This window comes from Hesperophylax consimilis, chromosome 29, assembly GCF_061612785.1.
Source record: "Hesperophylax consimilis isolate HC1 chromosome 29, BYU_Hcon_1.0, whole genome shotgun sequence".
NCBI lineage: Eukaryota > Metazoa > Arthropoda > Insecta > Trichoptera > Limnephilidae > Hesperophylax > Hesperophylax consimilis.
This window is the reverse complement of record NC_142864.1, coordinates 18046749-18073360: the sequence shown is the minus strand read 5'-3', so window position 1 is coordinate 18073360 and position 26612 is coordinate 18046749. Positions and strand designations below refer to the sequence as shown.

Below are 26612 nucleotides of genomic sequence, written 5' to 3'. Positions count from 1 at the left end.
AACCAAAATCCATAATAAAAACCAGGTCATCAACAAATAAAACACTGAACATTCCGATAACACACACCACACACGGACAAAGACACTTTCAATACTACGCAACCAAACTTTTTAACAGTATCCCATTACTTTGAAACAATTAATGACTACAAATACATCTACAAAATTTCTCAAAAAACATATCGTAGCCTGGATAAAAAATCAAGATATTCACTTTATTCAAAAGATTATAATTCCAAACCAAACATAACCAAAATACAATAAGTAAAATTAAATATTATAAACGTTCTTCAAGAATTATCCAAAAATACACACACTCACATATAAATTAGTGTTTGCATGTTTCAATATATGTCTGTGAAAAAAAAACTTTCTACTACAACACATATACCTGTCACACTTAATCACAAACACGTTAACACCTCAGCACAGGTTTTTCTAGTGAGGTGTTCACGTTACATACAATATCACCCACACACAGTTTTACTTATATCAACCTACGTTATTTATTTTTTATACCTTTTTTCTGTACTTTTCTCTCAGTACTACAATATAAACCACTGTAATCTTTTTTTAAATGTGTATTCAAGAATAGACATAAATAAATAAAATAAATTATTAATTCATATTATGTTTATAGAAAGTAGAAAAAAGTTGAGCTACGCCGGGTACTCGTTAGCCATTTTTTTAGCCATAGATGTCAGTTATTGTGTATCTTAATTGGTCGTTAAATAAAAACATCTGGTTATTATGTTGTATGATTTACTTACATTGTAAATTTTATGATGTGATCAAAACTATTTATGGGAGGCTGTTTTGTTTTTTTGCGGGCCGTAGTTTATAGAAGCCTGTTCAAGAGAAACAATAAACATAAGTATAATAATTGTAAGGACTGTGAGTACCTACTTAAAAAAATTAAGAAAAACCTTTGTATGAAAATGAGGCAAACGATTACATAGAAATGATAGGTGAATGAATTACTGATATGTTGCGTCTACTATTACTAATAACAAAATCAAATTCCTCTCTGTTCAATAACTTACTTTAACCAGTGATTCCTGATATTATTAGATCGAGGACCGAATATACCGAAGATACAGCAGGGCATCGACAATGTTCACGGAATTAGGACTAAATGGATTTGCCGGCCTGATGAGACACCGGGTCACTGGAGCCAGGATGCGGCTAATGGCCTCCGCCAACACGGTGGTGACCGCAGCCTACCAGCACCAAGCGCCACTCCTGAGTGAGCGCTGGGCCCAAGCGCACTCAAGACCACGCCCTGCATAGCTGTACTCTGTTGTTAATTTGTTATTTTTCATTTATTTTTTCATTTTTCACAGACCTATTGTACAAAAAAATGTGTTTATCTATATGGGACGTGTGGGATTTTGCACTAACCTCACCACATCCTGGAATAATTTTTTTTTATTATTATTATAACTCCTCGATCTGGTCCTCTCATTATAAAATACATTCAGATTCTATAGAAAAAATGCAACACAAATTCCTAAGACACATTAACTTTGAACTCGGTATTCCCATTGAAAGTATAAACTACAGGGTTTTCCAATAAGAGGTGTTATTTTGAATAGCCCGCTATTTCGGTAGATGTTACTTTTAAAGCTGTCATTTTTTGACATTTGACAAGTAGAAACTACGCCATTAATAAAAATGGAACGATACACGCTTCAACAACGTATTGAAATTATTAAAATTCACTTGAGTGAATCAAATGCAAATCATCTTGAGTGATGAGGCCCATTTCCACCTCGGTTGCTTCGTCAACAAGCAAAATTGTCGCATCTGGGGCTCGGAAAACCCAAGAGTTATCGTTGAAAAGCCTCTCTATTTTCAACGTGTGACTGTTTGGTGCGGTTTATGGTCCGGCGGAGTCATTGGACCTTACTTTTTCGAAAATGAGGCTGGAGCAACAGTTACGGTGAATGGATTTTTTGTGCCGGAATTGGATGGTATTGATCTGGACAACGTTTACTTTCAACAAGACGGCGCTACGTGCCACACAAGCAACGAAACCATTGATCTTTTACGATTGAATATCAAAATAACACTTCTTATTGGAAAACCCTGTATAATTACTTATTGAATTTTTTTTTAAATCTCTCAGATTAAAGAATTGTATCCGAATTGATATTTATGTTCAAAATTGTAAATGGTAGTGTAGACAGCCTTGATTTAATTAACCTCATTGAATTTCATGTACCTATAAGAGCTACTCGTTCTAAAACCCTGTTTAATTGTAACAATACCAAGACTGAGCATTTCAAAAACTTGCTTGTACCTAAATTACATGAAGTTAGTAATAGTAAGGTACATAGATGTAGCGGATCTGTTTAACTGCACAGAAGCCAGGTACAAGAAGGCTATACTATCATATCTTCTAAATCATTACCAATATAATGTAAGTATACTCATACGTGTTGATAATATTTTGTATGTACTTGTTTCTCCTTCTAGTATTAATTTTATAATAAGTCGTCATTTATGATCAAATGCCACAGTTAATGGTTATTTTGTGACATTAATTATGGTGTATGGTATATTTATACCGTTGATATTCAATAAATAAATTCAATTTTCCAATGACATTTTTGATGGTTTTTTTTTCAACTAAAAACATTGAAAATCAAAAGATATTGGACAGCTTAGGTTTGGGCAGTTACTCAGCTAAGCGACCAAAGATGCTATTTAGAAGAATCATTGTTTAAATAGTTTTTGCAAGAAAAAAACATCGAAAAATTGACGGGATAGCAAAATTTTATTCACGGTTTTTACTCCAAATATTGTCAGGAATCACTGGTATCAGTAAATCAAGTACGTCCCTTAAAACACTGAGTAATAGATGTTTAAATAATCATGTATTTTTCAATGATTAGCAGATTGCTGGTCGCGGCTTCAAATCTCGTAGTGCGCAAGTAAATTTCCTCTCTCCACTACCTTCAGTCTCACAACATACCCTAATTGGGGATACCATAGTCTCACTGGCTCCTGACGGTTGGAAGTTGTTGGGACTCTTGTGCGGTTTTACAATTTATTTTTAAATACAGTTTTCTCAAAATGATGTATATTGACTTATATCCCTATAGAACTAAGGCATCGACTTAATATGTATTATTATAAGTATTGAATTCACTAACGATATATCAGAGAATAAAACAAACAATGTTCATTATGCTTCATAAAAATTATATTTATTTACCATTAGTAATAATATGCATAAAAACTTACATAAAAAGGGCATCCGAATAGATTTCCTTCGAAGAATTGGTGCTGTCACTTCAGTTAGTTTTCTGCTTTTCTCAGACAAACACACTGATTTTTAAAAATATAATTTTGCTTCTTGAAAGACAATACAAGTTATCAAAAGTTTCATTAAGTTTTCCCAAAAATGGTGACCGTCGGTAAAAGGGGGCATAGAACGCCCATCAATCGGGTAAATACAATTTTTTTATTTATTTACAAGTCATAACTGCTCCCTACCGATCAGTGCTGTTAAGTCTATGGCACCCCCAATTGTTGTATGTTGTCAGTCTGAAGGTAGTGGGGAGATGGGGAAGAGGAAGGTGGGGGAGTACATGGCTCTTCATATCTGGTCACTAAACATGACTAAAGCCATTTCAAGCAATATTTCAACTCTACGCAGTGATATGCTAGCCAGGCTACATTTAAAATTATGCGACATAAGCAGGAGATGACGGTCAGAACAATTTACGGAGCGCCATTATTACGCGGCTGTCATCTGTCAAAGTGACAGATCCCATACAAAGAAATGATATTCCGCGGCAGTTCCCCAATTGATCTGACCCCCTCTCCTGAGGAAGATTGTAGCGTCACCCTAACGTATGCGCGCATAATATAGCGTAATGTGTCTAAGGCTTCAAATATAATTTACAAGCGCACGCCGGGCTTTGAACCCGCGACCTTCGGGTTGCTGGTTGAGAGCCTTACCCCTCCACCACGGAGAACGTCGAATTTATCAATTTGACATGCATATTTATATACAGATAATTATTTATACTGGGTTTTACAGATGTTCTCAATTAAACTAGTCCCTGCGAGAGCTCGTACGTTCGTCCTCTTTCTTCTCACGCGTCTTGTTTGAAATCGAAAAAGACGAACGATACTAGAACGATGACGTTACGTACTGTGACTAGTTAACCTGAGAACAATCCAGTTATCAAAACTCAGTTAATACAAAAATAGGTAGGAATATAAAAATACAAAAAATCCAAATATATGTAATGTCTACATGAAAATTATGTAAACGCTCACTCAAATGACATGATACAATGCTCATACAAAGAGAGACAAGAGACACGAAGAGAGGCACAATTGATACAATAACCGATTTTTTTTCTGAATCCGGAAAAATTATCGTCAAAAATGTCTACTTCAGCACACTGTATATTTCTGAAAACTTTACTTATTCTTGCTAGGTTTCTTACTAAGTGTTAAGATTTGTTTGGGCTTGATGAAGTCTTCAATAACAGACGAATGGTTTTTTTTTGTTTTAACTGCACAAAACTGCATTTCACTTTATTTAATGTTACAAAGAGTTAAATTATTCCCGACCCGGACAAAACACTTTTACTAATGGTCTGCAGACCATAATAACTGCTTGTTACTATTTTATAGGAGAGAAGAATCCAGTCGGCGAGGCTTTTTATAATCTAACCAAGTAAAATACATTGACAAGCTAATTGTAAACAAACACTGTCAAAGAAAGCCAATTGATAAGGCAAAACATCTGTTTTATCTGTTAGCCCTAGTTTTACCTCTGACCGCTAGGTGCTAGGCAGGAGCCTGTAAAGTAACTGGTGGTGAACTTTGCTAATTGTTAAGAATAAGTAAAGTTTCAAAAGTCTTTAGAAATGTTGTTTTGTTAATTGGTCAGAAGTCTTCTGAAGTATGCTTCCACAATATGGAATCCTCAATATTAGAGTAAATATATATTTAGCAGAATATATACAGAGGAAATTTTCGGAACAGAAACATAAGAAAATTATTAAAATGATAACTTTACAAAAAAGACGTACATTGTCAGATCTATTTTTTGATGTGACAGCATTTTTTATTTTGTGAACTATCATTTTTACTAATGAATAAATTTGAATAATTGAAAATGGAGAACTTTGATGTTTACAAAAAGCATAAAAATGTAAATGTCTATGTATTTTAATTATCATCTATTACCAAACCCGAAATTAATGTCTTATATTATGAGGATGAGGTTAACTTAACTCATGGAGGAATGTAGCATCGTGATGAGGGTGATATCAAAATATGTTGATGTGTCACAGGGTACTTCAACAGGAAACTGCCACAGTCGCCTGGAAACGTTTAGCATCGTATTAGTGACCTCTTTGCTGTTGATAGTGGACATAGCCAACGCCAGTGAGTATGAATCGTTCTTCTTAAAACAACATAAGACTCTTATAATGGGAGTTTGCTCTACGCTCACATTTTTTATTATTACTGATGAACGTATTACTAAAATCTAAAATATTTCTAGAGGGATCCCTATGGATGTGAGTTATTTATAATTAAGATTAATAAAAACAGTACTTTACCACTAAAATATGTTTTTAAAACGGTTTTAAAATTTTATAAAACGTTTTTCAACAAAAAATTTGCGGTAACCACCATATTTTATTTTTCTATGTGGTGAGTTAGTAACCTCCCGAGGAATCCCTCTAGAAAAATTTGACATTTTAGTAATACGTTCATCAGAATTAATAAAAATAAACCCCACGGAAAGATCGATTTACCATGTCTTGTAGTGCAAAGTCGACCTTCGGTCCGTTCATTACGCAGAGCCGTGCGCCGAATATTATTTTTACAAGATTTTATCACTTATTTAGTTAAGATTCCCAGTTTATTTCAAATATTTGATAAAGCAAATTCAACCGCAGGTCTGTCCAATACACCAGGGCCGCGCGTCACATATTTTCGTGCACGACTGCTTCACTTACGTCTTTATGTTTCTCGTTTTATTTTAATGTATTGTCTCGTCTTTACAGAATAATTAAAATGTACACCTCTATGTAACCAAACGTTTCAACCGCAGTTTGTGAAAAAATTATGAAACATTGTAAATTTTTTGTTAATTACAGTCAAACTTGGTTATAACGAGCACGAGGGGATCGACTAAATTTGTTCCTTATAGCCGTTAAGGCGATGCACTACGTCGTGTAATATTTTAAATTGAGTCGCTATCAATAAAAACCCTTACGTAGATGGCGATAAGGATTAAATTCCCGCTTAACACCATCCGCCTGTTTTGATTTATGCAAGAAAAAAACATGGCCAAAAAGTGCCTTTAATTTTATTTTGTGGATGTTCAGGCATAGATATTTAATTTTTCTCCGATCATTTTATAAATAACTTAATTTGCCACATTATACAATAAAATCATAACCGAAAATGGGTTCGTAAGTAGGAGATTTTGAACTTTAAAGCAGTTTTAATAGGCCTATAAATTATTTTTTTCTGGGCTTATAAAAATACTTATATAAAAAAATACTCGATTATTTCAAAGGCCAAGATGTATTCTACTCGCAGTATTTAATTAAAGCATCTGAAATATTTCTAGGCGACCAAATTTTCAAACCAAAAACACATGATTTTGCATTACTACGTATGGCATCGCCTTAATCGTTATATTCAAAATAGGTTTTTTTAAAGTTGTATGTACCCACCTACCTGCCTCAACCATCAATATATTCACAAAAGTACAGCATGTTACGAGTAGGAAACTAAAAAGGTAGGTAATAAAAAATAGTTAGAAAAATACTCGGGATTTCGCTTTCATGCTTCTCAATTTCCTCTTCAAAACAATCAAAGCATTATAATTATCATCCTTCCAAGAAAAATGTCAATAAATTGTCTATCTTATTATCATTACCTTGTACGTACTGTACCTACCGCTTGTAAAATCGCACTTGTCATAAATAACTAGTTTTCGGGATTGTTTCATTATTTATTGTTAAAATTTTACTTATCACAAACCAGTGATGCTCAAATTAGGCCAGGCAAATCATCGGAAACTCAAAATTAACGTAAATTTAAAGATGCTTCTAAATAAGAAAATTATCTGAAATACTTGATATTATAATGAAAGTAATTACAATTTTATTGTAATTTTACTATAAAAAGATCGTGAATCAGAAAATGACCTTCATCACTCGAATGAAACTATTAAGTTTGCTTGCAATCATTTACTTATTATTTGCCTAAGATCATTTTGCAGACGATCATTTGAAAGTTATAATCAATTGATAACGATCATTTTACCTATAACCATTTAAAGGAATACTATAATGTCTAGTGCTTACTGAAATGCATACAGGGCCGTCCCTATGCGGGCGCAATTGGAGCAGTCCGCTCCGGGCGCCGAACTGTCAAGGCGCTAACCTAACCTAACCTAACACCTAATAATGCTATTGAGTTTAATTTTTACATAAACAGTTTGGACATATAACCGATTGTTATCTTTAATAGTTTACTCCCTGCCTACTCCCCATAACCGTTCTATTATCATTGTCACCAGGAGACGGGATGTACCAAAACAGTACCTCTTCTGACGCGCTACTGATCACAAGTGGCTAGTTCAATTCCGGGTTATGTGCGATTTGCCCTTGAGTTTTTGTGCTGGCAGAGCGAGGGAAAACTGAGGACACCAAGACTTTCAATATTCTGGTGGCATCCTCTCAGAGTTCCATTCCGTTCCCCTTTCTATATTTCGTATGAATTTTTTTCTGAATTTCAGATGAATCAGATGATACTTTCCAGTCGACTTGTCTGTCGGACGCTTGTAACCACACGGCTAGAGAGATGTTCAAATCTTTGGACACGACGGTGGATCCCTGTGATGACTTCTATGCCTTTGCCTGTGGGGGATGGATCGACAACAATACTATTCCGGAAGGCTTATCCCGATGGAGTATCTCCGACATACGGCAGATTCGAAACATGGTGATTATCCAAAATGCTTTGGGTCAGTTGAAAGAACATTGCTTAAATATTATATTATTTTTAATTTTTTTGATTGTGTTATTTTTGATATCCATACTAGATTTTTGTCATATATATAATAGAAAAAATATATTTCAGTTTGGTAGCATTTCGACCTCAAATCCAAATTTCAGATTTGGATGAAGATGGCTGCGCAGTCGTTCCTTTTAAGGCCTTTTTGTATCGCAAATGTCAAAAATAAAGTCAGCATTTTCATATTTTAGTCGTTTTTTATGATATGATTTGACAACCATTGTAAGTCCACCTTGTCGTCGAACTTCATCTTTTCGATAGGGCTCTCGAGTAGTGGTTCTTCCTAAGTTTTTGAATATTTCCAGAATACCAATGATTCCATAGACGGACTGGTTTTAATTTTCCCGTTCTATCGCAGAATGCATTCCATCATAAATTAAATCATTTCATCAAAGTCTATTGCCGAGTTGTCCTGTCATCCATTCCACTTCAGACCATAATTTTTAGTACAATTCCTCGACCGTTTTGTATAATTATCTTCCCAGATATTTAAAGTGTCAGAATGAGAAGTCTCGTACTGTAATTGTGTGAATAATCTGTCGTACAATAATAATAAATACATAACTAAAATTAGTAAAAAAATTACAAAGTGTCCAAAAAACATCAGTTTCTATTAAATCATTACAGACAAAATCGACCTTGAAAAGGTAGAATCCAAAGCAGAACAGAAAGCGCGTCTTTACTACGACGCGTGTCTTGACGTAGATACGATCGAAACTCTTGGTGGCACCCCCCTTCAGAAGTTGATAAGCAATGTCGGAGGCTGGAATATCTCTACCAGTGGATTTCAACCATATAAATTCAACCTGGAGACGACCCTTCAGAAACTAATGGAAAGGTAGGAAGCTATTCGTCACCATAACCACAAAATTGAACATAACCACAAGAACGAACTTGAAAAGCCTCGGTGTCAGCTCTTTTAAAAGCTAGATTTTTTCAGATATCCATCTTATTATTTTATACAGAACTCAATCAAGTAAAATGAGAATTTAAAAGTTATTTTTCTAAGGAACCGGGTTATTTCTGTGTTGAAATCACAGTCACAGAAATTTTCCTTTCCCCAGGATACGAAAATATTCTTTGAAACAGTTTTTTTTCAAAAATTCTCTTGCTTTCCACACTTTCATGTGGCAGTTGGTACATTTTTTAATCTGTTTCCTTGACTACTTGAATCTTCTCACTTAAAAGGCTGTCAGCGTCTGTACCATGGGGATTTTTGAAAAATACGTGTTTATTTATTTATTTTTCGCCTATTAAGGCTTTTGCATACATATATAACAATATTTAAGAAATTATACTCGTAAATAGTGCAGGAAATGAATTCGATCTACACAGTATGTAGGTACAAAATATAAAAATAAAAAATCCATATATTTTTTTCCTTCTGCCGACAAAATACTGTTAAGGTGCAAAATACTGTCAATTTGCTTATATACTATTAAATAGCTTTTTCAAAATATTCCTCTACTTGATGAAAAAACTTTCAATAAGGTATGTTTATATAATGAAATTGATGTACTAAATATATCAACAACATCGGAGTATTTGTTTCCTAGCTGTTGAATCCATCGCATAGGAGTGTGATATTGGGACGTTGATATAGAATTGCTATAATAGTATGGTAGGTACTGTCTTGTAACCGACCTGCTTGGAGTATAAAAAAAGAGATTACATATAATAAATCAGGGGTATCAAAAATTGAATTAATGATTTTATACAAGCAGATTAAATCGGAAATGATTCTACGATCAGATAATATTATTAAATTTACAAACTAGGTCGAGTGAGGTATCATTTATATGTTTTCATTCGTACTGATTTTGGGCGGACTCTTCATTTATATTGCCAAGATGTATGTATCACCAAAATATGAGTGCACAAATTTTGTAATTAATTAAACTCTTGCTTGATTCCTTGCTCCATCTTGGACCCGTCTGTGAACAAGATGAGTTCCTGTTTTTTCAGGTTGGACCTGCAATCGTGCCTCATTCCTCTTTGTGGGGTACATCGCTCTAAACATGATTTTAAATTGGATAGTTTAGGTAAAGATTGGTGAATTCGGTTTTTATCCAGTTTTTTAACAACATTTTTCTATGTGTTTATAAGATGATATATTTGCACACTTTTTTTTCACTAAACCCACACAAATAATTTCCTTCGCGGTCTATCTCATCTTTGCTAATGCTGTGTTGAGGGACTTTTTAAGGTAAGTTCTGTCAATACCGTTGTATGAGGGGTGGGTAGAAATCTAGGGAACACTGTATTTAAGTTCATATATCCTTTGACCTCATGAATTGGTCGAGAGAGACCAATTGGAGAGGTCAAAGGGTCTCTCTAAACCATCCTTTCCCGATCTGACTGTTTGTGGACAGGCGTATCCCCCACCAAGACCTGAACAAACCTCTCCCGATGAACCCATGAGCCACTGCTAAATAAATAAAAAAAATAGCAAACCACTCGGGGTGATCTATGGCAGATGTGTTTGTTATACAATAAATGGTTCACGGGGATATGGTAACCAAATCCACCTGTGTCTTAAAATTTGAAATTATATTTGATACATTTTTACTTAAGTTGGCTTGCAACCTTAGAAAAGCCATGGAACGACATCTTTATCTGTGTCGATCAACTCGAAGTCAGTGTTTATTCTGCTGACATCTCGAGCTCATATTGTCCTAATTTACCTCCTCTGGAATTTTTTTATAAATCTGTAAAGGGTTCAATGCTAACTCTTCCAATTCGTTTCCCTCAAATGTTTAACATAGTAATAAAATGTCTTCTTTACAGATATTCTATTGAGGCATTTTTTACTTGGTCTGTTGTACAAGATGCACAAAATTCATCGAATAACGTCATTACTGTAAGTATAATAAAGCTACAAACATACTTTTCTAAGAACAACACTTTACATCTATTAATGCCGCAATACCTAGAACCAGTTTATTTATTATGTTACCAACAATAAAATTATTATCGAAAGTAATAATTTTATACTTGTACCAGAATTAAAAATTATAATACATCAACTTAAATGTAACAGAACTAATTGCAATCAAGAATGTTCTATACTTAGTCTAACTTCTGAAATTAAATAAATATCTTGGTATATACGAGTATATAGATCAACATTTTAAATGGAAAAAACAAATTTGTGAACTTGTCAAAAGAATTAGAAAATGTATTTATATACCTATTTATAAGACTTAGAAATATTCTTAGACTAGAAAACCTAAAAAGCGTGTACTATGCAATTGTAAAATCTATATTACAATATGGTATTATTGGCTGGGGAGGAACTTATAACAATATATTAAATCCACTTAAAATAGTTCAAAGATTGATAATTAAAGTAATATTGAAAAAACCATCCAAATTTTCTACTGAGATTCTCTTTTCAGTATTCAATGTACCCACAATAGACAATATATATAAAAAAATATTTAATTCTACAAATTTATAAAGAAATACAGTTAAATAACTTACAATTCAATTATCTTTCTATATTCTATATATCTTTTTATTTATATCTGTGATTCTATATAAATTCGCATTATCTAAAATTAGATCAAACTCCCGCCACCTCGGAACAGGCTCAGCCTAGTGAGGTGGATTATACGAAAAAAAATGTATATTAATTTATTGGTTAATAAATAATTAAAAAAAAAAAAATTCATCAGCAAGATATCAAAAAACTATCAAAATCCCAAAACTTAATACAAAGCACACACAAAATACCTATCTCTATCTAGGTATAACACATTTTAACATCCTTCCATTATATCTAAAAAATATTGAAGATATTCAGGAATTTAAAATAAAATTAAAAAATTACCTAAAACTACTATAAAAGTCCATATCTTTAAAATAAAATTAAAAAATTACCTAAAACTACTATAAAAGTCCATATCTTACTTTTATTATTATTTCCTTCAAATCTTGAAACTGTATTATTGATAAATCTTGCCTATTTCTTACTTACCCCTTTGGTTTTGCAAATATATTATTTACTTACTTACATGATTCCATATAATTGAGCTAGGATTCACTCACCAAACACAAGAGCCTCGTCTCTTTATGGTGAGGAATAGCTATTATTATTTACGTTGATAACACTGTAAAATATGTATTATTGTATATTTATTGTAAAAAACATACAAATATCAAATTAAAAAAAAATTAAAAAAAAATTATAATTAACAGTAGATTTTTTTTTTGTATTAGGCAATTCACCCTAAAGAGAGTGCTATGTAAAACTACTTGACAGCCTGCAAGAGTCGCAACGCTCACTGACTCTGGCGGAATAAAAAGGTACAATCAAACACGGCTACCGTATTGATAGAGTTGACCGGACATGGAACACACAAGTTTACTTGTAACACTAAAAAATTAAAACAGTTTTTTTTTGACAACAATACTTCTATTTTTTAACGTGTTTTAAAATTTAATAAAAAATTGTTTGACTCAGGATTGAATCTTCCTACCCAGGAACTGGAGTCCACAACTACAATTCTGTTAAAAAAACAACACCCACAATTGGCAACTCTTTTGCTAGTATTGCTGATGTTTTTATTATGCCTCTATAGATATATAGGGCGGTACTTGTAGTGCATATTTTAACGAGCTCACTGAATAATTTTTATTTTTCCTCTTCATTGATTCCATGATTGTTTAGTTGTATAAAATAAACCTTACAATATATATTTTTTTCTATGTTTGTACTTCAACTGTCAGCAACTAGCATATATTTAAATGACACTTGTGTCGTTAATTTTATTTTTTTTACTGCTGCAACTTGTAATTTAAGAAACTTGGACCCCGAAACGTACCTTCTCTCTCTTTCGGCATCAAGATTTGGTCTGTAATCTGAATCGTAACTATATGTATTTTCGTTAATTTAATTTCAGATCGACCAAGCAGATTTTGAGATGCCAACTCGCAACAATTACTTAAACAAAACAGATAACAAAAAAATATTAGACGCCTATCTCGAATTTATGACAAACACCTCTGTGCTTCTTGGAGCCGACGAAACTGACGCCAGAACACAGATGCTCGACGTCATAGAGTTTGAGACGGATCTGGCGAACATCACAACTCCTGACGAGAATAGGCATGATATAGAGGAGTTGTACCACGCCATGTCCTTGGAAGAGTTGCAACAGTTGAGTCCTTTCATCAACTGGCAGGACTACTTCAACAATGTGTTCAGAATGGTTTCGAGGAAGATCACCATTAAAGAGAGAGTTGTGGTTTATGGCAAAGATTACTTGGTGAAATTAAACATCCTGGTAAACGAGTACGCGGAAACAGAAAAGGGTAGAAAGTGAGTAATTGTCTATCTACCACGTATCGTTTAAAGATCCACATGTAACAATTTACATAACTTAAAAATATACGAAAAAATATAAAAAAAATTACAGAAATCTTAAATGCCAATTATGAAAATTTCAAGAGACCTAGAGTTATTTTTTTGCAACAACCTTTTGTCACGCTGTGCCTGGTTGGTACGTCGATTCTGCCACGTAGAATACACAGCAGATCGTGGTGTCGAACCTGGCCGTAGTTGTTTGGTACGAACAATTGACGGCATTTCAGTAACTGTTGATGAAATATTTCATTATTTTTAATGCTGGTATTGTAAATGCCTCATTATTCTTAGATTGGAGACTTTCGCAGCGTGATTCGAAAGCAAATACATGTGATGGGTAAATCACGGATAGTCACTATACATTCTAATACAAAGATAAATGGTGATATTGACATATTTAATGTTAAGTTGGCGAATTTTGTGGATAACATGAAATATGTATTCAACATTACTTTTTTTTTTTAAATTTGTTCTATTGTTTTTGCTGATTTATTTTTGATCTTTTTTGTTATTTTTTTTATTAGGTACAATATTTTTTACAATTCAAGTTTTCCAGTAATGTAGGCCTCACTGGGTGGCTTGCCCGTGCTGAGGCCTTCATTTTATAATATGAAAATATAAAATGATCTTATAATGCAGTTGAACATTGACTTCATTGCTTTGGGATTGGAAAATTGTTTACCTTATCGTAATCATCAGATTAATCAAAATTCATCAGATTTCAACGTACATTTTCGGTAATATTATAAGACAAGATGTTTTATGCATAGCACAAAGGATTACAAATTATAATTAGCAATAATGAGTCGCCTGAAAAATCCGTACAAATTGAAAATATCTCCCGAGTAAAAATAAATGCTGCTGACGGGAATCGAACCCGCACTTTATGATCTCCGGTCAGGTGTTTTGAACCACAGAGCTACGTCGGTTTATTTCCAATACGCCAAATAATTCAATATGTGCTAGTACTTCAATCAACAATTACTGCTTATTATATTTTTTTCACCTTTAAACAATCTAATTATACTAAGATATCTAGTAGGGTTAAACGAATTTCTAATTTCGAATTTTATCTTCAAACCTAGTGCAAATATAAGTGCATTATGAAGCACTTAATTATGCTATTAAAATAACCCTATGAGTCATCGTTTGGGAATAACTAACATAAAGACCTTCAGTCAAATTTAAACATTACATTAATTGGGAAAACTTTAGTGGGGTAATAACCATAAGAATTTCTAACATTTTACTCAGAAATCAGTAATTGAAATTAAAATACCTATCTAGAAATAATATAAATGTATCGTCTGTAAGTGGGCTACCCACAGTTTGATAATGCCTTCAGAGGGCGAAACAGCTGTTACGCGTAATAATAATTACACAGCAGAAATTGTTTAAAAAAAACTGTTTTTATAAACCCAATAACAATATTATTGAATATATAAAAAAATAAAAATTAAACTTGATAACAATAAATAATAAAATACTAATTATTGCTTATAATAATTTGTTAACTTTCGGGTTCTGTTATTATATCATTGTAGGCTATTTGGTAGACAGAACTGAAATAATAACAGACCTTGAAAACATTTTTCACGGAACTTAAAAATGAACTGTGAAATATGAAGAATTGTTCGAATTCTCTAAAACAACCCGTCCTACCACCACAATTGACTGATCTGTGCGCGATGGTCAATCTTTCTCAAAGGCAACAATCAAGGCTGTGATCGGCCAATTCTGATGCGTCAATTCTATGCTTCTAGTACCCTGAACAACTATATGATATGGCAGGCGGTCAAGGATTTATCTCGCTACCTTAGCAAGGACTTCAGGGATGCGAATAATGCTTATCAAATGGCAGTGACTGGCTCCATGGGCGGCGAGACGATGACTGACTCTGAGGGCGATGCGGCGATGACTGAGTCCGAGGGCGGTGACGTGATGATTGCCTCCAAGAGTGGTAAAAGGCGGCGGTATACCTGCGCCACGGATACCGATGAGGCCATTGGTTGGTAGATCATGTTTTACTACAGACAATTGGGTATTCCTGGTATGGCAGGCGGTTTTGAAGTGGAGATAGTCTGCATAGCTCTCCTGAGATATCCTTCAGGAAATAGGCCTACTGTGCTGTTTCTGAAGTTTCACCTTACTTTTTTAGCAGTGGCCTAACCCCTATAATTTTCAGTACGGTTGTAGTTAAGAAGGTATACATAGCTTCTGTAAGCTGTAAAATAAATTTAACGTAAAAATTTTTTATCACAGCCCCACGTTTGGGCGCCAAGGTAAAGAACAATAATTGACAATTTCTCGCTTGAAATTCTGCCTACCCCTGGTTTAGGGTTGATTGTTTGTTATTATTGATTAATCTGCGTGTCCTACAGGACTCTCAGATTTTGGATTTAATAAATCTGTACCGTTTTGTAGGTTGACCGTCTCTTTTTTGGTTTGGACTACGAAAACTTTTAAAGACTATCGCAAAATTTTGAAGAATCTCTCCAATATCTCCATACCTCTTGTGTGTAATTCCCTTCAACTCGCTTCTGATGTCCAAACAGCTATTTCCTTCCAAAACTCTTTTTAATCTTTACCGCTATACAGGGTGTCCGGGGGTAATGCACACATGGTAGAATGGATGGTAGAATTAAAAAAGTAAAAAAATTTTTTCCCGTACTAAATTATTTTACAATAGGAAAATATTTATTTTCCCTTATAAACAATTCAACTTTTTTACCTTAAAACTACTTTAAAACGTTGATTAATATTTTCTACTTCTAAAATCATGTAGAATCACCTTCCGAAGTTAGTGCACTTTACCACCGGACACCCTGTATAGGAACTGACATAAAGATTTTTTAATAATTTTAATTTATCTTTTAGATTTTGCGACGGGTGCCATGTTTGTGCGTGAGATGTTCAGCGAAGAGTCAAGGTTGGAGGCTGTTGAGATGATTGAGAATATTCGTGGGGCCTTCAAGAAGAACTTACAGACCCTCAGCTGGTTGCATAAAGAAACCAGGGACCAGGCGGTACTAAAAGAGGACGCCATCAGCCAATTGATTGGTATTATTTTCTTCTTTTGTTGTAGTAAAACTGAGTGAAATAGGCGTCACGAGTCTGATAAATAATGCAGTAAAAGTTCCTATTTCACTGAGTACATAAAGTTTATTTTTCACTTCATTGAATTATTATTGAAAAAAAATATTTGTTTAACGGAAAATCAATTTCGTTAGCCCGACTTCGTTTCTTTCACGGTATGTCAGACACATTTGAAGTTAGTTAAATTGTTAATTAAATATTAAATCAAATTTGTTTTCCAAACGTAAATAGTATAGAAATCTAGATGCAGACTATAAATATGCTGCGAAATGCAGTACAACTACAATAAATTTAAGCTGGGTGACTAGTGGACTCGAACGCAGTATTTCCTTATTTCTTAAGCATAAACCAGTCTTGTGTTGAGAATGCACAGAAAAAACCTTCCTACAGAAGCAACCAAACTACTTATCAACTCTTACGTAGTCTCACGTCTCGATTACTGCAACGGCATTTATGCCAGCCTTCCAAGTGTTTAATGCAGCAGCACGACTCATAACAGGGGTTTCAAAATATTCGCACATTTCAGAACACCTTCGTAACCTTCACTGGCTCAAGTTCCCTGAAAGAATCCAGTACAAACTGTGCTGGATGGTGTTTAAATCCATCAATGAAATGGCCCCACCCTACATCTCTTAACTATGCGTCCCGGAAAACACTGGTCTGAGGCAGTCAACTCCTAGATCAGCAACATTATCAGCTGTAGGCAGACTGATAGAACCTAAGCGCAAGCCAAATACTAAGTTTGGTGATCGCGCTTTCCGAGTATCTGGGCCGAAGGCTTGGAATAAACTCCCTCCGGAACTAAGATCCATAACAAGTCCAACAGAATTCAGGTCTAAACTAAAAACTTACCTTTTTAAGCTGTCGTACCCTTAAATTAAATATACCATTCCTAAGAGAAAGTCCAGTTATATTCAATTTTCCAATTATGTCCTACATCCTGTATCTAAATTTCGCTAATAAACAATTAGATAATGTTAATTAAGTGTTAATCTCAAGTGACCTACCAGGTTAGTATTGTACTGTATATTATCTCCATAAATAGTTAAGTTATAATATAGAGCACTGTAAAAATGTATTATAAGTTTGTACAGCGCCCTTGAGGTGATTTTGCACAAAAACGGCGCAATACAAGTCATCCAATTATATTATTATTATAAAATTCCACTTTTAAATTTATTTCGAGCTATACACCATTTGCTGCACAATTTGGAGGAAAACTATTTATTTGTTCCTTGTATAAACATTATTTAAGCTTCTGAATTCTGTGCAGATTCGTGCTTTATTTAAAACCAGTCTATTGTTCTGAATGTGCAACAAATTTGATTTATGGACTCTTATGCAGACGCTCGCGTTACGAGTGCAACTTTACATTTGAAGTTGCATACTTATTTGTGAACACAAAGTTTGATTACGCATTTTTTTATTCGTTTATTCGAAGAATTCTTGAATCTTAGCTTCTCGCTAACCCCTCCCCAATAGACTTCGTGATAAATAATAAAACTAAGATATCCTTTTCACATTATGAAGAACAACAAAAAACAAATTTACCCAAATCCACGAAAAAGTTGTTCCGGGCTGCACCTTGAAGGGCAAAAATTTCCCTGATTTGACAGCCAACTTCTTTTATGGGAGGGCGCGCGAAGAAAAAGATGATTTTTCGTAACGCAAAATACTGTTTTTTTTTCAGGTTTCCCAGACTTCATCCTGAACGCAAAGGAGTTGGACCAAAAGTATTTGGAACTTAACGTGAAGGAAAGAGAATACTTCCAGAATAATATAGAGGTCCAGTTGTTCGAAATGAAGAATATTCTGAAAAAACTAGACGAACCTTCCAACAGAAAAGAATGGAGTATGTTACATCTCATTGGTTAATTCAGCCTGATTGAAGTCGTATAAATTGTTTGCCATGTTTGGATCGAAACAATGCTTATCTTCTTTGTTTAATTTATTTTCTAACTAACTAACTAACTAACCATCACGCCGTTTCCCCGCAGGGGTAGGCAGAGAGGACGGACCGCCAAACAACTCGGTCTTGGCACACACTCCTTGCCTCATTCACATTCATACATCGTCTCATACAAACTCTTCTATTATTCTGACTCTTGACATGGCCCGACTCGAGTATCTGATTCACTTGATCGTGCCATGTCTTCCTCGGGCGTCCCCGACTTCTGCTACCATTCACATTTGCATCATATATCCTCCTTACACTCCTATCTTCGCTCATTCGCTCTACATGCCCAAACCATCTAAGCGTCCCTTTCTTAATCTTACTCATTACGCTTACATCAGCCTTACACTCTTTGCGGATCTCCACATTCCTCACACGATCAAACATGGTTTTACCACACATACGCCTCAGGGATCTCATTTCAACAGCATTTAATCTACTTTCATCCTTTCTTTGCCAGTTCCATGCCTCACTTCCATACATCAAGGTAGGTACCAGCACTCCGTTGTGGACTGCTAACTTCGCTTTTTTGGACAATTTTTTGTTAGCGCCTACGGCGTTTAGTCCTCCATTAACGGAATTACCTGCATTTACCCTTCTTTCGATATCTCTGTCAGCCTTCCCATCTCTCGTAAACATACTTCCTAAATACACAAACTCATCCACCTGCTCCAAGTATTCCCCATTCACAATTATATTGCACACTTTATTTATTTTCCAATTTACGTATTTACTTTTAGTAAAAACCAAACCCTTACTAATTAACAAAAATAAAGAATTTCAAGCAACAACCAACATACCCAAAAACAGAGTAAGGAAACTAAAGATTTACTTAGAATAACGTACTTTGCCTACTGCTAATCAATAATAGAATATGGCATTAAAGGATGGGATCTTTTAAAAGATACACACAACCATTTTGCACAGCACATATCCAACATAATCACCAAAAGTTAACAAAATGAGCACCGTTAACATAATTTGAACACAAATTTCTGTGGAGAACTTTAAAATACTACACATAAACCAGTATAGTATGCATAATCGCTCTCCTAATAATAACCAACTTTTTTTTTCTTTTTTTTAATAGAATGACAAAAATTCTCGGGTTTCGAATAATCTGACAACATTTTAAATGTCCCACTACCATCACAATAATCGAAAATGTTGTTTGTGCGATGATGAAAGACTTACGGCGGGCTTTGTTTCGTTCAAATGTTTCACAGATGATTGATAGATGTCATATACATTTTTCGAGTTTTTAACGAAAGATCCTAAGGCAAATACTTTTTATACATTCTTTCAGCTTTATAAATCCTTCACAAAAGCCAGTGTATAGAACCTAATAACATTATTCAATATCGCCCTAAATTTTTTCTGCTATTTTGTCAGACTATGCTCGTGCTCAGAATTCACACATGGATCCGTCCGTGTATTCCTGCGACAGACAATGTGTGATTTCTGCACATTCAAATATTTATTTTCTTTAGCCACGGCTCTCGCCACGACAAACGCTGACTACAATCCCCTAAGCAACCAGATATGCTTCCCCGCTGGCATCCTGCAGTTCCCCTACTATCATCGCAAGAACCCAAAGAGTATTAACTACGGAGCCATTGGCACGGTGATGGGTCACGAACTGACGCATGCCTTTGATGACCAGGGAAGAAAGTACGATAGGTGAGGACATCACATTTTTCAGAGATGTGCTTTATTTAAAATAAATCCATTTCAAATGGAAATGCAAAATGCAAAATGGGTATTTTACATTTTAAATGCTTTTCTAAAAACCATTTTGCATTTTAAATGCTTTTCTCATTTTTTTGCATTTTCCATTTTAAATGCTTTTCTCAATGCATTTTCCATTTTAAATGATTTTTTTTTCAACACACTTCCTACTATCTCCACTCATCTTTTTTTCATAAGCCCCAAATATCAGTCCGTCCTCAACCTCACTATGAGAGATAATTTACATTTGTCAAGTTGCTCCCTGGTAGAAGCTCTGGCAATTGAGTGATACCATTACAAAAAATACTGATTCAAATACTGAACATGGGGCCATGATGCTATTAAATGTTAGATAGCAGTTTCTATGTTTTTTTCTAATTTTTTGTGGTTTCATAATCTGTAGTCGTGCTTTTGGATTTACCATCATGTAATATGTTTGTTCTACATTGATGTCCATTATTAAATGACAAAATTGTTTAAAAATTCTATAATTATTTTAATTGTTTGACCTGAGAAACCATTTTGCATTTTCAATGCATTTTGAAAATAGGTATTTTGCATTTTGCATTTGAAATGCTTTTCTAAAAACCATTTTGCATTTTGCATTTTCAAATGGAAAAGTTTTGACCCATTTCCATTTTGCATTTCAAATGGTTTTGGGTACCCATTTTGCACATCTCTGATCTTTTTACAGCACCCCTCAGACAGCAACCCTCACAATTTGCCTCCGCCATCCCTTCAAACATTGGCTTTATATTATTTTTTGTTCAATTCAGCTGAACTGTCCGGTGAGTGCAATACATTTTATTATGGTGTCTTAAGGGAAATTCTCTATCTATGGTGTAGGGGCGCGCCCTTCCACATGACGACAGCCTGGACGAGAGTGTTTTCCAATTTATGATAGCGTTAACTCGTCCCGGCTATTCTGTGGCACATCAAAATAGTGAACCTATGTGCTCTTCCCTCTGCGAATATCTGCGAAGCGCTGCATCGTCAAGGGAGGCCGAACAGCGTCCTATGTGCGTTGTTATACTGTACTTGAAATGTATTCACGGCGTCTTGTGCATACTTGACCGTAGTTCTCTAGTGTAAAATCTCATGCAGTACGTCCGGAATTCACAAATAATTCCAATATGATTTGGGGATAGTCATTGATTATAAGTTAAAAAAAATTACATCATGTGAGTATTATTACGAATAAAGCAAAGAAAATGCAAGGTTTCATAATAAGAATCATCGAATACTTTGGTAATTCAATCATTTTTTTTAAATATATTTACTCCACATCGGAGGCCTCGTAGAAAATAATTTTCCTCATATCTGATGTCATCTTTAGGGAAGGTGTGTGAAGGGTACTTTTTATATTTATTTTTAGAAAAAATTTTAGAAAAATATTAAAATTAACATACCTACATAACAAAATAAAAAAAATGTTATTCATGCCACCATTAATTTACCACTGGAGACAGAAGTGTGACAATTATTCGCAATACAAAAGTTTTATTTAGTTAAATTATAAGTAGATGGGGTGAGAGTGGGAACATGGGATAGTATAAAAGAACGAATGACGGGATTAGTTGGGGAGGTAGATTGAGTTTGGCAAAGCGAAACAAACCAAGTTCGCGGAGCGCGGAGCGTCACGCCGCCTATCTTTCTAAAATTTGTCAATAAAGTATTAGTGCTCACAATAAAGAACATATCTTGCGCGATTTTTAACTATTGTATATAACGCCGACGTTCAAAATTTATTTTTTCATTGATTATTTGAGTTCTCGATGAAGGGTGTGCGATCCCACGAGTTTCGCATGAAACAACATCAAAGAAAAAATAAAAATATTTCGAGGGTAAAAAATACAAGAAAAAACTCCAGTCGAGTTTTATACTTACCTCTCTCCCCAAACGTTACAAATGAAACAAAAATAAATCTCGTTCTGTAAATTAATGTTAATTTGTCGTGTTAATACAAAAAAATATATAATTTTCATCACTGAAGATACTATTAATTAACCTCAAACGAAATGTGTGTAACAGAAATATGAGATAGAGTCAGTAGCATCGCTCCCCGTACTTCCAAACATAACCCCGCCAAACATAAGGTGAGAAATTGCAACACTGAGGGAATGCAAGAAGGCGCTGCAAAAAGCGCAATACCTTTGCATGAAGATGTCGTCTCCCACCCGGCATGCTTCTTGTAGTCCAGATAGCCCTTCTGGGCGGAAGGAGAGAGGCTCCTCCGATTACCTCTCACCCCAGAAGATAGGTGGAAACATGAGTGGCAAACGGCCAACGTGGGAAATACCAATCTCATACAGGACCCCACCGAGAGATAGCCTGTGTTCTCATTGCCTCGCAAAACCTGGTCCGCCATCAATAGTTTAAGGTGCTCCCATAGACGCTGTGCCGACATGATGCACAGATGGGGCCTTTAAGAGTCGACGATGTGTGAATGTGGTGCGGTGCAGACAACCGAACATGTGGTCAACGAATGACCGCTCCATTCACTCCCTGGCGGGATTGATGAGGTCCACATGGCGACGCCTGAGGCCCTAGACTGGCTCGCAGATCTAAATGTCCCCTTCTGACCCCCCCACCATAAGAAAGAAGAAGAAGAAGTCGCATCTAGGAGTTGAGTCCGGGACCAAAGCCTTTCCGGGACTTTGCTCTACCATTGAACTAATCCTCTTCGCCATATTTAACCACATCACACTTCGACTAAAAACTACCTTTATTTTCTGAACGCTTTTTTTGGTTACTATTTTTCTTTGTGATTGCTAGATTCTACCCGATTTTAATTACAGTCTAGTAGATTTCTATTTACTTTCTCATAAGTCTAGGGTGAATATTCAATATTTTAATGGTAAAATAACTCATTTGGTAAAACCTAAACTTGGGATATTTAGTCAACGAAGATAAAATTAACAACTCTAAAAACGAAAGACATGAAACAGAACAATCAAAAAAAGATTCAGTCGCATCTAGGAATTGAACCCAAGACTTCAGCCTTGCAAGTTGTTATGGTCGAATTATCTCAGTGGTCATAACACTTCCCGGGCAAGGAAGAGGTCCTGGGTTCAATTCCTCGATACGTTTGAAACTTTTTCTTTCTTTTCTCTTTCACATATTTCGTCTGAGAGTCGTTAATATTTTCATTCGTGATTAAATCATTTTTTACATTTGTAATTTTTTGTATCTTTCGGCTGAGTAGATTTTCATAATTGTATGGACTTATTTGTCTGCCTAACTGAGTTTTATAACTGGATTGTTGGCATATAAATTGTACCACCTGAAAGAACCCAGTATAAATAAATAAAAATTAACATTTTCAATAATTTCACCATAAATTTTAATTTTGCTTTCACTGCATGTCTTCTTCTATTGTCCAATATTGTCAAATATATTGTCTTTTTTATTCAATTAAAGCATCTTTATTTTTATATTTTTTTTATTTCCGGATGGTAGATTTGGCAACTTGAACAACTGGTGGACGAATGACAGCATCCACCAGTTTGATCTGAGGACTGCCTGCATCAGAGACTAGTACTCCAACTACTCCGTGGAAGGGCTTCATCTGAATGGGAGAAATACCATAGGTAAGTTATATGCAATGCCAAGCTTAACATTTACTTAGGTAAGAGTTCAAACACATTAAGAAGGTGGTTTGAAAGTGAGATATGGAAATAAGATACACGTAATTTTTATATTTATTCTGTAAAACCTTTGTGAGTTATTACGAAAAGATATCAACTGGCGAACAGCTAGTCAACAATATTGATGTTTCAGATGAGAATATAGCGGACAATGGCGGTCTGAAAGCGGCTTTCCACGCTTACTTGGAGTACTCCAAAACTGCGGCTAAGAACTACACCTTGCCCGGCCTCGAATATTCACACAGGCAGCTTTTCTTCATTTCGTATGGACAGGTAACATAATAACCTAACCTAACCTAACATAAGTTTTCCACAAAACTCACACGTAGAAAGCTCATCAATGCAAACAACTATGGATTATCAAATGCATCACTAAGGACGGGTTGTTTTGAACAATTCATCACATTTCAAAGTTAATTTTCAAGTTCTATGAAATATTTTTTCAAGTTCTGTTTTTATTTCAATTTTGTCAAGCAACTAGCCTACAATGATATAATAACAGAACTTGAATAGGGCTTTCACAGAACCCGGAAATGAACGTTGAAATTTGATGAATTGTTCAAATTCTCCGAAACAACCCGTCCTTAGGATTTATGTAGAATTACCAAGTCGGTGAATCTTTCTGTCCTTGTTGGACAATTTTTTTGATATTGATTGAAAAATAACATAATCGTAATTTATTTTTGGGTACTGTGCCGTGTTACGCTATTTTCTTCTTAAGCCAAAGATTCTGACAGAGTTACAGTGACCATCATCGGAGCAAATGTGTACTTGAAGAATATGTTGAATCGTCTGAAGACTAGTATTTCAGTATCATTAGTTGATTTCAAAAGGTTTTCGTTTTTTAGTTTTGGCCTAGCCGTCAAGTATCGGATACCAAGAAGTAAGCTTATCCTCATCGTCTCTTTAATGGGGTTTTAGTGGATTTGGAAATCATCCGCATTTGCCGCCAAGATCTAAACAGACCTCACCCCATTAACCCGACTACTAAGTAGGCAAACTTCTCTGAGGGTGACCTATGGCATAGGTTTAGTTATCCAATGAATGGTACCTGGACGGCGTTACCCATACCCGCCTCACAAATTGAAAATGAAATTCTTATCTAGTTATAAAACATCTTTCGGTAAACCTATTTTTTGTAGATTTGGTGTGAAGCCAGGCCGAAGAAAGAACAGGTGGCCTTCCGGGTAGAGTCGGATGGACATTCAATCAATAAATATAGAGCCATCGGTTCCCTTTCCAACTTGCCTGAGTTCTCCCAGGAGTTCAACTGTCCACTGGGATCAAACATGAACCCAGTCAAGAAGTGCGGAGTTTGGTGAACACGCCCCAAATAATAGATACTTGAAAGGTTGAAAAAATAATGAAAGGTCTCCATTCTGTCTCTAACTGGCGAACGTACCTTGACCTCATGACCCTGTAAAAAATCTACAACAACTTTATCGATTGTTATGACTTACTCAAACTTAAAAACTTTTAAAATACTTTTTGAAATATCATTAGAACAACTAGGTTTGACAACATACTCTACAATCGACTGTCTTGACTTACTCAAACTAATACATTTTAAAATATCACTAGAACTAGAACAACTAGGGTTACTGACTTATTCCACATTATCTGAACTTATGGACTACTCAAACTAATAAAATTTAATATATGACCAGAAAAGCTAGGTTTGACGACTTATTCCACATTATCCGGACTTATGGACTACTCAAACTAATAAACTTTAATATATCACCAGAACAGTTAGGGTTGACGACTTATTCCACATTATCCGAACTTATGGACTACTCAAACTAATAAACTTTAATATTTCACCAGAACAGCTATGTTTGACGACTTATTCCACATTATCCGAACTTATGGACTACTCAAACTAATACATTTTAATATATAACCAGAACAGCTAGGTTTGACGACTAATTCCACATTACCGAACTTACGGACTACTCAAACTAATAAACTTTAATATATCACCAGAACAGCTAGGTTTGACGACTTATTCCACATTACCGAACTTACGGACTACTCAAACTAATAAACTTTAAAATACCGCTCAGAACAACTAGGATTGACGACTAATACCATACTAGACTTGCTCAAACTATTAAAATTTAAAATACCACTCAGAACAACTAGGATTGACGACTAATACCATATTAGACTTGCTCAAACTATTAAACTTTAAGATATCACCAGAACGACTAGGTTTGTTGCTATTGTTATTGCTTATTAAATATTTTTATTAAATATTTTTGCTTCTAAACTTTTCTAAAAAATATTTGTAAGCTTTTGCTTATGGAAATTGTTCACTTCTCTCATTTTACCATTTAAAATTTACGTGTAAAAAATATATGTAAATGTTTTGATTGATTTGTATTTGGAGTATTATGTCGTGTTGCGCTTCCTCCTTGATGTGTAATCTCCTCTGATGATGGACACTGCAATGCTGTCCGAAAAGTTGGCTAAAAAAGGAGGTAGTGCAACATGGCATTATACCCCAAAAACAAATCACTATCATTTTATTGGCCGTGAAAATTTCAAATCATACCATATATGTAAATGTTTATTTATCTGCTGCTAAAAATAAACTGTGGTAAATAGGATTTTCAATGTCGATTTTTCCTGTTAATGTTTTTTATTGTCTTTTTTATTACTGTAATATTCTGTGTTTTCTCCTTACAAGAAAATAAATGAAAAATATATTTTATTTTTTTATTTTATTGATAATTGGGTCATATTTCAC

The 26612-nt window shown here is 34.6% G+C and overlaps 1 pseudogene; it reads left to right on the top strand.

Annotated features, from left to right (window-relative positions):
• The first annotated feature begins 3409 nt into the window (after positions 1 to 3409).
• Positions 3410 to 25182, top strand: LOC149409941 (endothelin-converting enzyme homolog; annotated as a pseudogene).
• Positions 25183 to 26612: the final 1430 nt, after the last annotated feature.